Source organism: Leptonotus elevatus, chromosome 20 (assembly GCF_054856555.1).
Source record: "Leptonotus elevatus isolate MCC_2025b chromosome 20, RoL_Lele_1.0, whole genome shotgun sequence".
Classification (NCBI taxonomy): Eukaryota; Metazoa; Chordata; class Actinopteri; order Syngnathiformes; family Syngnathidae; genus Leptonotus; species Leptonotus elevatus.
In genome coordinates, this window is record NC_141258.1 from 2,787,916 (window position 1) to 2,803,403 (window position 15,488).

Genomic DNA, 15,488 nt, shown 5'->3' on the forward strand with positions numbered 1-15,488 from the left:
GGGGTTGGGTTGGGGAGGGGGGGTGAGGGGAGGGGAGGGGAGGCGGTGGTCTCCTGAGGGACCGGACCCCTCGTAGCGTGCGGTATGAATGGCTTTGGGCCTTGACGAATGACCTTGGAGGTAGCAGAGGGGTTGATGGTCGGCCTCAAAGTTGAGGAGGGGGAAGGGCGATCCAGCCTGGAAGACGACAGGACACATTTATAGCAATGTAAATTCAAGAAATTCAAAACAAGGTATACAATACAGGAAAGTAATATATAAAAAAAACAAGAAGCAACATAATACAAGACAAAAATAGCAATCACCAATTATGATGACTATTGACTACTTAAAGAGGTGTGGATGTGTGCTTTCTGTAATGATTTGAATGTGGTTTGTTAAATCTGGTTTCAAATTTGCACGACATGGCTGTATCGCACTACACAACAAACATTAGTGGACCAAAGATTGATCCCTGTGGAACACCATTGCGTCAGTAGGTATCAAATTGTGTCAACTTTGTGGTGTCAACTTTGCTCAGCTTGGAGTGCTCACAAAATGACATAACAGCGCTATGCTCTGGAGGACCAAAACTGCAAACATTAAAAATAAATAAAATACTAAATAAATACATATATATAAGGAAGAGTGGCAAAAATCCCCCAAAGTAGATGTGAAAGACTGTTTAGATAGATTTTTTTGTATTTAATTTTTGAATGATATTTTTTTATATCTGTTTTTATTTTCACTTTTATTCATTTATTTATTTTGAATTTGGGCAGTTTTAGTCCTCCATACAATGTAACTTGACATGTAGTGGACTAATCATCCAAATCGCTCCGTGCAAATGAAACTGTAGTATTATGACTGCTCGGTGGGCCAAGTCGAACACACCAGGAGTCGCACAAAGTGTTTAATTCTTTAAACTCTATTTAAATATGTTGTTACTCTAGGTTAAACTAAATAAATATCCCAGGCTGCAATTTCCCATGTATCGATGCAGACAACTCACTGCGACCTTCATTACTGAGCAATATAGGCAGGCCTGTGGCTTGGTCGTTGGGAGCACTGGATTGGACAACAACAACGCGAGGAAGAAAAAAACAAAGAAAGCTTAAGGGCGGGTCAATTCCGAGATATATACGCGGACGGGCAGCCGACAAACGAGACGAGCTTAACGAGGGGGAGCAAGCAACGGCGGCTGTCCACTAACGGGGCGCCAAATTAAAGAGCCTCTCTCGACGGCATGAACTGCCATTACACATGGCACTCGTGTTTGTTTGCGCCGCAACAATCGGTCACTTATCGCCGCGGGAGAGCGGGAGGACGGTGGACAGATGGCGTCTTTGTTCCTGCTGGAGTGAAAGAAATGTACGCGGAATAGATGAGCTAATGTTCTTCTAGCGTCAGGGCTAAAATGTACAAAAAGCCGAGCGGCGTGGGCACAGCGGGCATGCTGAGCATTTTCCTTCATTTTTCAAAGCAGATCTACATTTGAATGGAATACATTTTGGACATATCCAGAAATAAAGCTAAGACGGTAGCTGGTAGCATCCTTGCGTCATTCTCAATGGGATACAACTTTTTTTTTATTCTCCTTCATTATAAATACACGGTAGCATTGACCTACATTTACAACCTAAATTCTAATATTTGTTCCTATGAAATTGTATTATTTTTATACTTTTTACTATTTATTTATTTTAATTTTATTATTTATTCATTTATTCACTTACTATATATTTACTATTATATGTCAGGTGAATCCAAAACATACTGGAGCAGGACGCTGGCAGAAGCCTGCCTATTTTTCTGGAAAAACTCCCCCTATAACTCTTGGAAGAACTTTTTCTTTCCACCACGACGAGGGGAGTCCTTGAACGTCTCCTCCCGCAGTGGAAGTCACCAATAATACTCGTCCGGTTCAAGGTCGTAGAGACGAGAGTTTGGCCTCGAGACGGAGCGAGAAAGCGGCGAGATAACGAGAAACAACAGACGACGGCTCACACGTGCGAAGGTGAAATGAAGATCAAAACTCCTTTGTGTGTGAGGGCATAAAAGGAAAAGTTGAAAGGGAAACTCTGGAATGAAGGCAAAAAAAAATAAAAAATAATCAATGACAGGAGATTTAAGGCATACAGATGTTTTTGTGCTCATCTCCATTTGAAAGTGTGCTATGGATTTGTGCTTTGTGTGAGCACATGGCGTCATATTTAATGAAGATAAATGTGTTGACCACATCTGTTTACAATATTAGAATACGGCGCAGTGACAGGCTCATTATGACGCAAATTAATCTTATGCTTGCGTTTGACCTAAATAAAAAAAATAAAAAAAGAGGAAAGGAAACAATGCGAGTGTGTTGTGATGCACCCAAACGGAATTTCATTCATTTCTCCACACACTGCGGGGGCTTCTTTTCCCTTCAGGTTTTTTTTAATTGGACCTACACAAAAACGAGGCATCTCCCCGCAGCAGCTTTCACCTTTAATTGCGCACGCTGACACACATTCTCAAAATACTTCAAAGTTAGCACGAGCGAGCGAGCGAGCTAATTGTGAGAAGAAGCAGCCCCGACTTCACGACTTGGCATCTTCGCTTCACGTTTCAAATTAGGCCTGGGCGATTCGGCCATTTTATCGATTCTTTGGGAGCTAATTTGGCAGGATTACTTTTATTTTTTAAATTGATGGTTTTAGCGGCTTTCGCAGTTCAAAGCGGACCCCCTGCTGAGGACGGACAGCGGGGAGTCGCCACCATATTTAGCAACTTCTCCGGCTCCTTTAATAATTTTTCAAAATGACGATGAGCGAGTTTGATTCCCACTAAAAAATAGACAACATGAGCAGATTTATTTTCTGATTGTTTTCCAAATTTTCCGCTTTTGCGGTTTCTATTCCATTACTGAGACTGCTTAGATTAAATTCCTTATCAATTCTCATTGAAATATGATAATTAACTCATTCGCTCCCAGACATTTTCACTGAAGCAACCCCCCCTTTGCTCACGGATGTTTTACTGGATGTTGACCGACTTTGCAAGGCCCACAGAATATTGTGTTGTATTATTATAAAAACGAAAGATTAGAAAGATTAGTCTGTTCTTTCATCAGGAAAAAAAGTATATTTGTATCTGTTTCTGTTTTGCAGCAATTAGCATTAAAATATAGTTATAAAGTTTCATCATTATTCACAAACTTGTTGAAAACACTGTCAAAAAGAGCTTGTTGCAACATGGCCCTGGTTGAGCTCATACTCTGCTGCCACCTGCTGGCCGTTTTTTGTAATACTACATTGCTTTAAGCCACCTCTTTATGTCAGAAGATGCATCAAAGCCTTCTGTATGCTCCCCACCCATAAAATAACGTATAAATACGTTTTTGCAAGTGAAGGACAAAGTATTAAATAATGGATTTATAAGTTTTTGGGTTTGAATGCATTACTCAAAATCATTATATAAAGTGGGCCCCTGCTGTTCACAGGGGGCAGAGACTGAGCCTGATTGCAAATAATTGACACTACCTCATAACCGCCATGACAAGAAAATGACCCCGCCCCTAAAAAGCAAATAAGCGGCGGTTTCCCCCAAATAGTGGTCAGGTAACGAAGCGGGTTTGTTGACGAGGGAGCGTGAAGTGTGATGGCGGAGGAACCTCAGGTGGAGACAGGGAGGGGTGTCGGGGGTGTATATCCAGGAGCACGTGTGTCTGGGGGGTTTAGGGGGTGGTGTGGGGTTGGGTGTTCGCGCGCCCTCCAGTAAAAGGCCAAAAGATCAAGTTGCATGTCTCGGCAGACTAATGGCTGTCATGGGAATTTTTTAATAGGTCACAAGGGCTGCTGCAAGTGTCAAATGTTTGATTTGGGACGAGGATGGTTAAGTGACGTGGACAAAAGTATTGGGACAAACCACTCAATGAATCAACGTTAGGGTCTCCACTTTCCCAAACTTCTTGCAGGCGTGTCAATACTTTTGCCCATTTTCTTCCCTTTTCACTTCCTGTAAGCGCCCCAAGTTTTTTTGTTTTTGTTTTTTGCCTATGCAGTGTGTAATGCATGAAGCTACGTGAACTTTTACCTGGTGGCCTGCAGGTCCAGCGTGTATCATGTTCTGTTTGCATGTACAGTGCGTGTGTGTGCGTGTATACAGTGAGGCCCGTGGCAGCCAAGGACACGGAGGGCGTGCAGGGTAGAACATTCTATACGGGGCACAGAAAAGAGGTCACTTGGCGTCCCGTCGGTGCAGACGTTATTTGCTTTTGAGTGGTTTGTCTTCTTGTGTCAGTCGCAGCAAGTGCTCGACTCATAAATTGAAAGCCCCGAGGCGACTCTTTAACTTTGCTCACAGTTGGACGGCGTCCCGGAGTGGTCGCAGACAACAAAAGCGAGCGGGTCGGGCGCACAGAGAGAAGGAAAAGCCGCGTTGGAGCGCCGGTGACAGTTTTAAGAGCGCTGCGTCATCAAAAGCTGCTTGCATGCCGCAGCACTTTTTCAACAGGACGTTTCGTCAAACTTGCACAGATTCAAACACGTGCGCCTCGCAAGTTCAGATAGGGTCAATGTCTGGCTGGGAAAATAATTGATAGTTGGTTTATTTTCCAAAGCTCAACGCTTCTCCTTCCTTCCAAAAGCGCTAATTTTAATAGCAGCTAAGAAACAGACAACTTGAGTGGATTCATTTTCACATTTTGTGTACGTCAAGTAAGGAGCCCAGTGGAAGGTAATTAGTCTCAAAATCGTGCTGAATGTTGCCAAAGACAAGCCGTGCATTTATATGTAGCAAAAGCAGTGATTTTGTTCCACCTTTAGGGCTAAAAGTATGACACACTCATTATTGGATTACAAATAAAGTCAAAGCAAATTTTGCTTTAGGTTCATTTTTCCAGACAGACTAATGTTACTGCAGTCGCACGCACCACCGAGTGAAGAATCAAATTGCTCTGATGGTGGGGAGGCAGAAGTCCATAAAAAGACACAATGTCCAAAGTCTGTGAGCGTTTCACAAGTGCAACACCACAACAGCATGCCTCCAATTGCCAGCATAGAAGGTGACGTATCCATGTTAGCTAATTTAATATAGCCTAATATTGCTAATGCACCACACAAATGGTCCAAAACATGAACAAAATAAACATCTAATACGCACAAACTCAAAATGCAGACGTGAACAGCCAGCAAACTCCACACTCTCATTCCCTGACACCCACGTCACTCACCAGGCCTTTTAAAGCCATATACACTCACAAGTCACAGATACCACAGTAGAACGTGAGTATGGCGAATCCAAGTGGACAAAAATAATACCCGCACATCACAAGCCCATGTTATGTAGTGTTGTTACGATACAGTTTTTTGGCCCCTGATACCGATTCCGATACCCAGCTTTGCAGTATCAGCCGATGCAGAAACCATACCGATACCGAAGTTGTTTTTTTTTTCTCAACATGAAAAATCTGTCCTGCCATTGGCTCAGAGCATTCAAGGGCCAATAGGATATCTTAGCTCGGCATGCAGTGAACATGTCACACATCAGTGAATGTCGTGCATGAGCGAGACACAAGATGCTGCATCCAAAGTCCTATATTAGCGTCAGAATTATTGGTATCGGCATGTTACTTGTTAGTACTCACGATACCGATACCACTGTTTTAATGCAGTATTGGGGCCTCTGCCGATACCAGTATCGGAACAACACTAAATAATAATAAAAAAAAAGCAAAATCCACTTTTATCTAATTACTTGGATTATCAATAGAATCAGTAGAATATTCGAATCCAAATAAAATAATTGAACAGCAGAAGCCCTACTTGCATTTTTTTGCATGCTCAAATACAATGTTTACGAGTTTAAAAGGCATGATTTTAAAAAGCTTAAATATGTTTTGACTAAAATACTTTTGAGTTTCTCTGTATGGCAGACTGTGGGTGGGCCTGAAACATATTGGGCTCACTGTTGCGTGTCACTTGTTTTTACACTCGCGCGTTAAGTCAAAACTGTTGCTTTAAATACTGTCTGTAGAGTTTATAGCGACAGTGCAACCCTGGACCACATTATTCCCATGCATATATTTTTTTAGGGAAATGCAAACAAAACGGGAGGGTGGGTCCGTGTCCCTGAATGACCGCTTAGCGGCTCCACACCCAACAGCGTATGGAAGAGTGTATAATGCTTTCCCCCTCTCCCGCCGTTCCGAGCCAAGGTTCTGCCAAGAACGCGAGCGCGCCTGTGAAACCAATTGGGCCTCACTTCCTGCTCCTTGAAGGCCCGAGCGCCCGCCGCGGCTGGGGGATACGTATGCACATACGTACATACGCGTATGCCGCCCAGGTTTTTTCCTGCGCTTCCTTTTTCCGTCCTGGCTCAGCTGTTTGTGCCATCTTGTAATCATTGTCCTTGTGTGTGTCAACTTTGCCCTTTCATTACTTTCAAATGCATAACAAACAGATGTTCGAAGCCATTGAGTTCTTCTTTGGGATTTGATTAACTGCTTTAACCCAAATTAGTTTCATAAGACTGCAAGAAAACAAAAAAAGGGCATAAATAAATTAGATTTCTGTACAGTGGAGTCAACTGAATTCACTAGTGGCGGGCACTAATATTTTCAGACTCTCAATGGGTTGGCGCCACCAAGCGAATTTCAAGTATAACTATTTTTACAGCGGGATGCTTCTAAGCTTAACTCATTCACTAGCAGCCATTTTCACTGAAGCAACCCACTTCACTCCCGGTTGTTTTACTGGATTTCGACTGATTTCGCAAGGTCCATCGAATATTCGGTTCTACTGTTATAAAAACATAGAACCTACCAAAAGAAAGATTAAAGTTTCTTCTTTCATCAGAAAAAGTATATTTGTATCTGTTTCCCTTTTGCAGAAATTTGCATTAGAAAATAGCTAAGTTTCATGATTATTCACAAACCTGTTGAAAACACTGTCAAAAAGAGCTTGTTGCAACATGGCCCTGGCTGATCTCTTATACTCTGCTGCTACCTGCTGGCCGTTTTTTGTAATACTACTATTGCTTTAAGCGACAACTTCAGGTCAGAAGGTTCTTGCATAAAAAAACAAACGTGTAAATACATTTTGGGGAGTGAAGGACAAAGTATTAAAAAACGTATTTCTACATTTTTAGGTTGGCATGAGTTCAGTCCAAACATGAAAAACAGGGTCCTCTCATGTTCAGTTTTATGGCAGTTTGTTTAGGCAGCAAAAAAATCAAGTGCGCCCACACTTGGTTGTTGACATGAAGTTAAACAACATTAAACATGTTGATTGGCTTAATTCCACATGACGGTTTTCAGTCAATCAATGATGCCCGACTGGTCATGTTTGCGGCCACAAACTTTCTTCAGTCGATGAGCTCAAAATAGCTCGCCAACAAGCTAACATCCACAACACAAATGTTATATTTAAATATGTTAGCACCTTGCAGGCTAAGCAGTGTGCACTGTAGTTGTGTGTCTGCACACCAGTAAGTTCACAGTTTACACAAGGAGCTCAAATTAAAAAAAAAAAGTCAAAAAAATACAAATATATCCTCTACGATGGGAAAAGCAGCAGAAATTCTCTCCGTCAGGCCCTAAATGTGAAGGCGCTGTCCACAACTGCTCTGCGTTCTTTCCAGAGGCAGCTAACTTTAGCTGGCAGGACTTGAAATAGCAGATGCGGGACGGCAGAAACCTGTCAACATGCGGTCAAGGGGGCGGGGCCAAAGTTGTGTTGTCATCGCGTTCCTGTGTTATGGAACCACGGAGCGCTAATGTTGCACCTTGAGCAGCCGCAAAGTGCTGCACGATTGGACGAATGACTATAACATTAAATGGGGCAATCCGTTTTATCCTATGTTGGAAACCTTTGACTTCACAAGAAAAAAAAAAGAAGTGTTTTTTGCGCCATTTTGTTTCCTGAAAGTGATCACGTCTGCCCAAAAAAAAATGACGTTTTTAGGTCAAAGGTAACCAACACAGCCTTCAGTAGCAAAACAATAAAACAAACAGAAGTACAATCCCACGTTTTTGGGCTTTGAGGTTTACACTATTTTAAAGACTCAAGTCAACATAAAACCGTTCCTTTAAGGCGGTACACGGCACCACATGAATGGAGATACACGTGTCAAGACAGGCACGCGCGGACATGCGCGCACGCACACACAGCTCGCGTCACCTCTCCGTACCCCCTCAAGTGTTTCCATTTATCGCCACATCTCAGCCACCTCTGTAATGAGCAATAAAAAAATACTGTAAAGAAACCGCAAACACACACCACACACACCAGCATGGCCACTTGTCCCCCCCCCCCCCCCGACACTCCCACACCCCCAGGGGTATGGTAAAGCCTGGTGAGGCCCCTGTGCGCCCCCTCAGCCACACATGCTATAATCCCAATCTTTTTTCCTGAGCGGATCCAGAAAAATCTATGAAAGATGAGAAGGTGGCGTGGGAGGGGTGTGTGTGTGTGCGTGTGCTTGTGTGTGTGTGTGTGTGTGTGTGTGTAGGCGTTCAGAAAGGTGGAGGCAATGGACTGGAAGGTGATTTTCTTGGCAGAGACTTGGGCTGGGGCACCCAACGGCCAGGGGCCCCGTTCCACCGTTCCTTCCACCCCTCCCGCCGGACCCTCGCGAGCGTGTGTGGTCCTGGATCTGATTAGTCTTCATCTCACCCACACACACACACACTCTCATATATATATGCACAAACACACACACACACACATAGTACATGTGCCTTACACATGCGTGTCCAAGAGCACAACACAGTCGTCGGCCCCTTGAGACCCGCTTGTGTCAGAACACATCATGAAGTTTTCCGTCTTTGGACCGGAGACTAAGAGGAGCGCTGATAAGAAACAGCAGAAGAAGAGACGAAATGAGAAGAAGAAGTCATTTTCACATTCCGCATGGCCGCACACGTGACAGAATCCTCACAGGCGCGATTCAACATCACGCAACACGTCTGATCTACTGTGGTATGGATGACTTGACACTCGGAGAAGAGCGATGGGACGGTTCAGAGTGAAAGATCAAGGTCAAGTTAAAGGTTAAAGTGCAGAGTGAAGATTCATGTTGAAGGTTCAGGTTGAAGACTTGGATTTTGGATGTCCGGGATTTAGGTTAAGGGTCAATGTTCGGGATGAGGGGGTCAAAGCTTCAAAGTAAATTCAGTGTAGAGGTAAAGATTCAAGATGAAGGTTTAGGGTCAAGATCCGAGGTGAAGGTTCAGGTTCTGGATTTAACTGTTGGTTGAAGAGCCACGTTTAAAAGTTTCAGAGTGAAGATTCAGTGTCAAGGTTTAAAGTGGTGAAGGGTGAAGAATCAGAGTAACTTGAGTAAGGATTCAGGGTTAAGGTCTGGAGCCAATGTTCAGAGTCAAGGTTCACATTAATGGTTCATAGGTCGAGGGTGAAGGATTTGGAATAAGATTCAGGGTGAAGGTTCTGGGGGAAGATCCAGGTTGAGGGTTCATCTCGAAGGTTTAGGGTTAAGGATTCAGGGTTAATGTCAGGGGCCAACGTTCACGGTCAAGGTTGGCGGTAAAGGTTCAAAGGTTCACAGTAAAGATTCAATGTCAAGGTTTACGGTGGAGTTTTAGGGTGAAGTTAAACGTAAAGGTTCATTGTGAAGATTCATGGTGGAAGTTAACCTTCCCCACATTTATCCACTTCACCCTCTTTTTTTTTTATAGGATCGACTGTGCTGTTACCGTGGCAACAACTGGACACTTTGCATAAGGTCAACACCGGACCCTGTGAATACGCCGACCGAGCGTGCAGCCACATGCTGCCACGGATGACACGGCGTTATCCATGCGGCCAGTTTGGACCGTCAGCCAGCCGTCACGGTGGCCATATTGGCGCTGACAGGATTATAGTCTGTATGATGTTTCCGAATACTTGCAGAACTTTACGACTGACCCAGAAAAGTTGATGGGAGGGGAGAGATATGGGAAGAAGAGTTACCCGGCTCGTAATTCAGGAAATGTATGGAATGTTTATCGCTAACATGAGCTGAGATATGTGACGAGTTTATGGATGCACCATAGCTGCTTATTACAACCTGAAGAACATCCCCAGAATCGAAGACGTTTTGTCCATACAAGAGACGGACGGAGAAGTTGCTTCACGTGTTCATTTTCAGTTGACTGGACTAATTGAACGGGAGATTTACGGTATTATGCTTCCAACTTGGCAAATCTCGCAGCATACTGAGACTATGTTTATAACTTACTAATTTCTGTGTTTTCTTTTCTTGCTTAGATGAAATACAAATTGCGACTTTGACAAATTTCCCTTATGGGATGGCAAGGTTTTGAGGTAACTGACTTGTTTTTGGAATTGCTTATATTTCTCTGCATCTTCTTTTGACTGATAGTTGGAACTGTTCGTAAATTCCCTCCACCTTCTGCTGACTGGCATTTGGTTCATATTTCCCCCGAACCTTCTGCTAGAAAACAAAAACCTGGCCTTTGCACAGGGGTGGGAAGACTTGTTATGCACACTCTTCATTTTCTCCCCCCCCCCCCCCCAACCTAAGCTTTCCCATGTAAACCAAAACGGATTTGCCTTGTGTATGAAATGGCGTTGTACAAATAAACTTGCCTTGGGTTCAAGTTCCAGATCGGCGCAAGCGTTGATAGAAGTATGGAGGCGTGAACTTCATGCGGTGTACTGATGCGCGCACCCAGGAAGGTGGGGGTAGGGGGGGGGGGGTGCTGCTGCACCGCCGGCTCTCTGAGGCCACATGAGGTTCTGCCGGACCCAAGGAATGCTAAATATTTATCCAGGACTTTGACCCTGCGCATTACATGTGCACTCTACACTATGTATGTGCACATATACAACAGCGGCGAATATACAACACCACTTGGCATCCATCTGTGTTGCTTTTGTGAGAAGCATGTGCTCACTTTTTGCTTTTCTACATCAACCTCGCAGTCCATTTCCACAAGTTCCAGCTTCTCCAGAGGGTCACGCCGAGGCTAGTCCTCATAAAAAAGTCAGCGGATTGAAAAAAAAAAAAGAGCCTTCCATTAGCATGACAAATTCATACATACAGCATCAAGCACTTTACGTAGACCTGACATAACTGTCGATGGAAAGAAACGTAAAAAGGGTTGGCCACGGAAGGTTTACGTAACAGTTGCAGTCAACACGGAAACTATTCACAATCCCTTATTACATTTAAATTATTTTCCCCCTCAAAATTCCACACACAAACTCTGTGCACTGTAACATTAATTAAGTAATTAATTTATTTAATTATTTTATTTTAATTTCCATTAATGTGGAAAAATGTATCTGTAGTTATATCACGATGAATATTTTAGGATACAGATGAATGTTGATGACGTATATAACCAAACATGCACGTAACTTAGAGCTGTTAAAATTAATCGAGAAGTGATCGAATATCAAATTAATCGACTATTTTAATAATCGAGTAATCGTTGGCAGCCATTTTTTATTTAAAGTTGTCCAAATCCTCTGATTTCAGCATATCAACAGTAATTGTTCACTGAATTCTGTAGTGCTTCATGAAAGAAGACTGATTATCTTCTGTGTTTAATCAAAATGAGAAATTTGCGAACTTCAGTTTTTAGTTCGGAAAGCAAATACCGAACCAGTAACAGTACAACATCAATCCCGCCTTAAAAAAAATAAAATTACAATACGAATACGAAGTACGAAATAACCACTAACAGTAATCAGGGGGAAAAAATGCTTTCGTAATACACTTTACTGTAAAATTTAAATTAATCCAATTAGTCGATTCATCAATTAAATAATCGCTCGATTAATCAATTCAAAAAATATTCGATAGTGACAGCACTAATGTAAATGACAAGTCATGGAGTCCGGAAATAATTGCATCCATTTTCTTTATTGAACAATTAATTGATGTTGGTCGGCCTAGTTATATGAAATTCAATTTAAGTTATCCATGCAAAACGTTCCTGCTGTCCGGTATACACCGTTGTCACAATGACTCCTCCTTAGCAAGTCGGGCAACTCGACCCGCACTAAGACAAAGACGCCGTGACGCCGACACGGTCGAGCGACTGGCAAGCGTAAATGGGCTTTGGGGCGCGCGACATCAGATATGACGGCCACGCCCGCGCTTACCCATCGCTGTGTTCATCGGGTTCAAAGGAGCGTCATTATTCATTGGGCTGACATCAATACTTAACGACGAGTGCGCAGGCATGCTGGTCGACAGGATTTACGCTTTCCGAAGGTGTTTAACGCAACCCTGATGGCAAAGCGACTGCAACCACAAAGTTCCATCTTTAGATCTTCACAGCACGTAATCCAGGCCTGACTAGTTTTATGTCCCAATCACACACTTTATACTCTTGTATATGCTCCCAATAGCTCTCCTTTCCCACATTACATCAAATAAGTCGACGTTAAAAAACACATAAGAGAAATTAGGGGCTGCTAATTAATTATTGTTTCCATGTATCAAAAACAATTGACCAAATCTCTCTTTCTTTTTTTTTTCAACTCAGTAGGTTGATCATTTAAGGCCTGATGAGTTTGAGCAGTAAAGCCACGGCTTTAAACTCGGGGCTGGATTCGCCCAATCACAGGCCGCCAGCGCAATCGTCCAATCGGTCGGCAGAGATAAACGAGGAAGATAGACGCTGGCGGCGGAGAAGGGAGATAACAGGCGAGAGGGGGCATATAGGGGGAGTTCTATATGGGCTGCCTCTCCCAGACGATAAACACCAGCGCTGTGTGTGTGTGTGTGTGTGTGTGTGTGCCCTCGCGCTGCATTAGCGCATGTGAGCGCTGTGTTGACAGAACAGGAGCAAGACATTCTGGGTCATCCAGTCCATAAACAGACACGTGCACATGCACAAACACACACACACCTGCTGTACACTGTGTGTGTGCGTATGGTAAAGAGGGGAGGGTCACATAGTCCATGTAAAGGCTAGAACATTCCCTGGATTAGTGGAGTCTGACTGAAGAAGTTAAGTTAGGACAAGCCCTGCCTCGTTGTGTCCTCAAGCGACACGCACGCACTTACACACATATGTATCATATACACATATATACATATACACATTAGGGGTGTAACAAAAACAGGTTTGAATTGGGAAATCTTTTTTTCTTTTACAAGATGTGAGTGCAGAGTCAAACCAAATTATTCCAGTTTGAAATATATTGATACATGTATCGAATCAAAGGAAATAATAACATTTTTTTTTTTTTTATAATTAGGGGTGTCAAAATTAATTTCGAGTTAATTGAAAGTTCCTTTAACACCAATGATTGAAACCTGTATTGGTGGAATTCCAGTCGCAGCACGTCAACATTTAGAAGTCATAAATTTTATAATGTATATATTTGTGGAGAATGAGGTTGTATTTTACAATTTTAAAAATGTGCAGAATTTCACAAGTTACTTCATGTTAAAGATTAGCATTAACATGAAAAGAAAAATGCACTGAGCTGTCACCAATGTCTGAAATGTATGAAAACTTTAAAAACAATTATTGTACATTTTATTGTTCATTTAGAACAGGTATAAAATTTCACGCGATTAATTGCGATAAAAAAAATTGTAATCGCCTGACACCCCTAAATATATCATAATAGATATACTGTAAATACTGTATAAATTAATCACGTGTAAAGTACAACAAGTATTCAAACTTGATTACTTCCCTCAATTTGCTAGTTTTGAACCAAAGTTAAAAGGAAAATTGAGGAAAACTTTGTCAGGCCATATAAAATGACGTATGGGGCCAAATCTGGCCCGCTGGCCTTGATTTGGCCACCTGTTATATCGGCCACAACTGAATGCACTTTCCCATTGCGGTGCCGTCAAAGTGCCCGCGGCAAGCGTATGGCATGATCTCATGCGGGCCCGGCCAATCGATGCACTAGCGCATCGAGCGCGTTAGCATCATCAGCTCCGTGACTCACTCCGCCGGCGATGCGGGCTTCTACGAGCGCCAAATAGGTAACCTGGATAGCGGCCAGCGTGCCTTCATCTGTGTCACACGCACGACGCAGGGATGAGACGGAGCGGACGGCTAACGTGAGCGGGCGCGGACGGCCCGCGTCAAGACGGGAGACATTAGCGTCAAGCGGGACCCCGAAGGCAACTCTGGAGAAAGGACCCGAGTGGTCCCGCACGCACGCGTCCCCTGCGCGACCCCTGCTAATCACATTGTGTGCGAGCTATCTCGTTAGCCGCCTCATGAGTCAAAGCTAAAGGCGGGACTGAGGCTTTAATCGAGCGTGCCGCAGGGCATCGTCTCGTCTGTGGTTACCAGAGCAAATGTGAAAGGGCACGAGGGATGTTAAGCAAATATTTATATTTAATGGATTCTACAAGGGAATTTAAATTGGAGATTTTTGGGAAATATAAAATGAAAATTTTCCATGAGAACTATGTGAATTACAAAAAGAGCAAAAATATAAATATGGATTTTTTTCCTACGAATCGGTGTAGCGTTGTTGGATTGTATTTTCCTCCATGGAGGCAGCACTTCATCCCCAATGTCAACTAATCACTGCATGTGGCACATTGCAAACGACAAATATCCTGACAACTGTGATCATTTTGGTCACTATAATTGTGAAACGTTTATACCGTTTGATCTCGTTTCATCATTCAAGTCGGGTTGACATGGCCGTTTGCGCCTGGCAACACTCGCCTGTGATGTCTAATGTGTGTGTGTGCGTGTGCGTGCGTGGGCGGGCATTGCAGTCTCACAACAGACATCCAAGCCTCTAATTGCCCAGTCAGACGGGCCAGCTCTCAGCTCGTGCCAGCAACCTCAGCAAGCATTTTTTTTGGGGAGGTTAGTGCAAGAGTGGGTGTGTTGGGGGTATGTACCGGCGTCGACCAATGGGATCGCAGCGGCGGCAAGAAGTTGACACACGTGGCGCTGCGGCTAACGAGAGGGGAGTGAAATAGACAAGCAAAGGAAGTGGCCTCTGATAACGATTTTTTTTTGGGGGAGGGGGGGAGCAACACGCACACACACTCACTCTCTCATTGATACCTGCTTATAATTTACGTAAAGAGGCATTAAAAATGCAAAAGACGAAAAAATGTGTTACATGCATTGACTGGATTTAAAAATAGTGCCATCTGCTATATAAGTATTTATTAAATGCCAGTCATACACACCCTCTCAAACATCACTGACACATAATTATTTTGTAGAAATGCAATGAAACAGTAAAAGATGTGAAACGTTGCTGCATGCTTTAAATATTTTTAAATTAAGGCATACACACATACTATAATTATAATTTTAGTAGAACAAGACGCAAACATAGTAAAAGATGTGAAATTTTGTTGCATGCTTTGAATGGACAAAAATTGTGGCACATGCTGTATAAATATTTGTGAAAATTAAAAGCCAGTCACACACCCTGTCAAACATCACTGATACGTGTTTATTATTGTGTAGAAAAAAAAGCATTGAAAAAGAAAGATGTCAAATGTTGCTGCATGCTTTTAATGGAGATGGGGGGGGGGGTTACCCCCTATCT

General features: G+C 43.1%; 1 long non-coding RNA gene across 1 annotated transcript in view; it reads right to left on the minus strand.

Annotated features, from left to right (window-relative positions):
• Nucleotides 1–3: 3 nt before the first annotated feature.
• The window catches only part of LOC147156387 (uncharacterized), a 63,523-nt gene continuing 48,038 nt past the window's right edge, over nucleotides 4–15,488 (minus strand). Inside the window, exon 3 of the long non-coding RNA XR_015091498.1 lies at nucleotides 4–177. This is a non-coding gene — a long non-coding RNA (uncharacterized LOC147156387). The remainder of the gene's footprint in view (nucleotides 178–15,488) is intronic.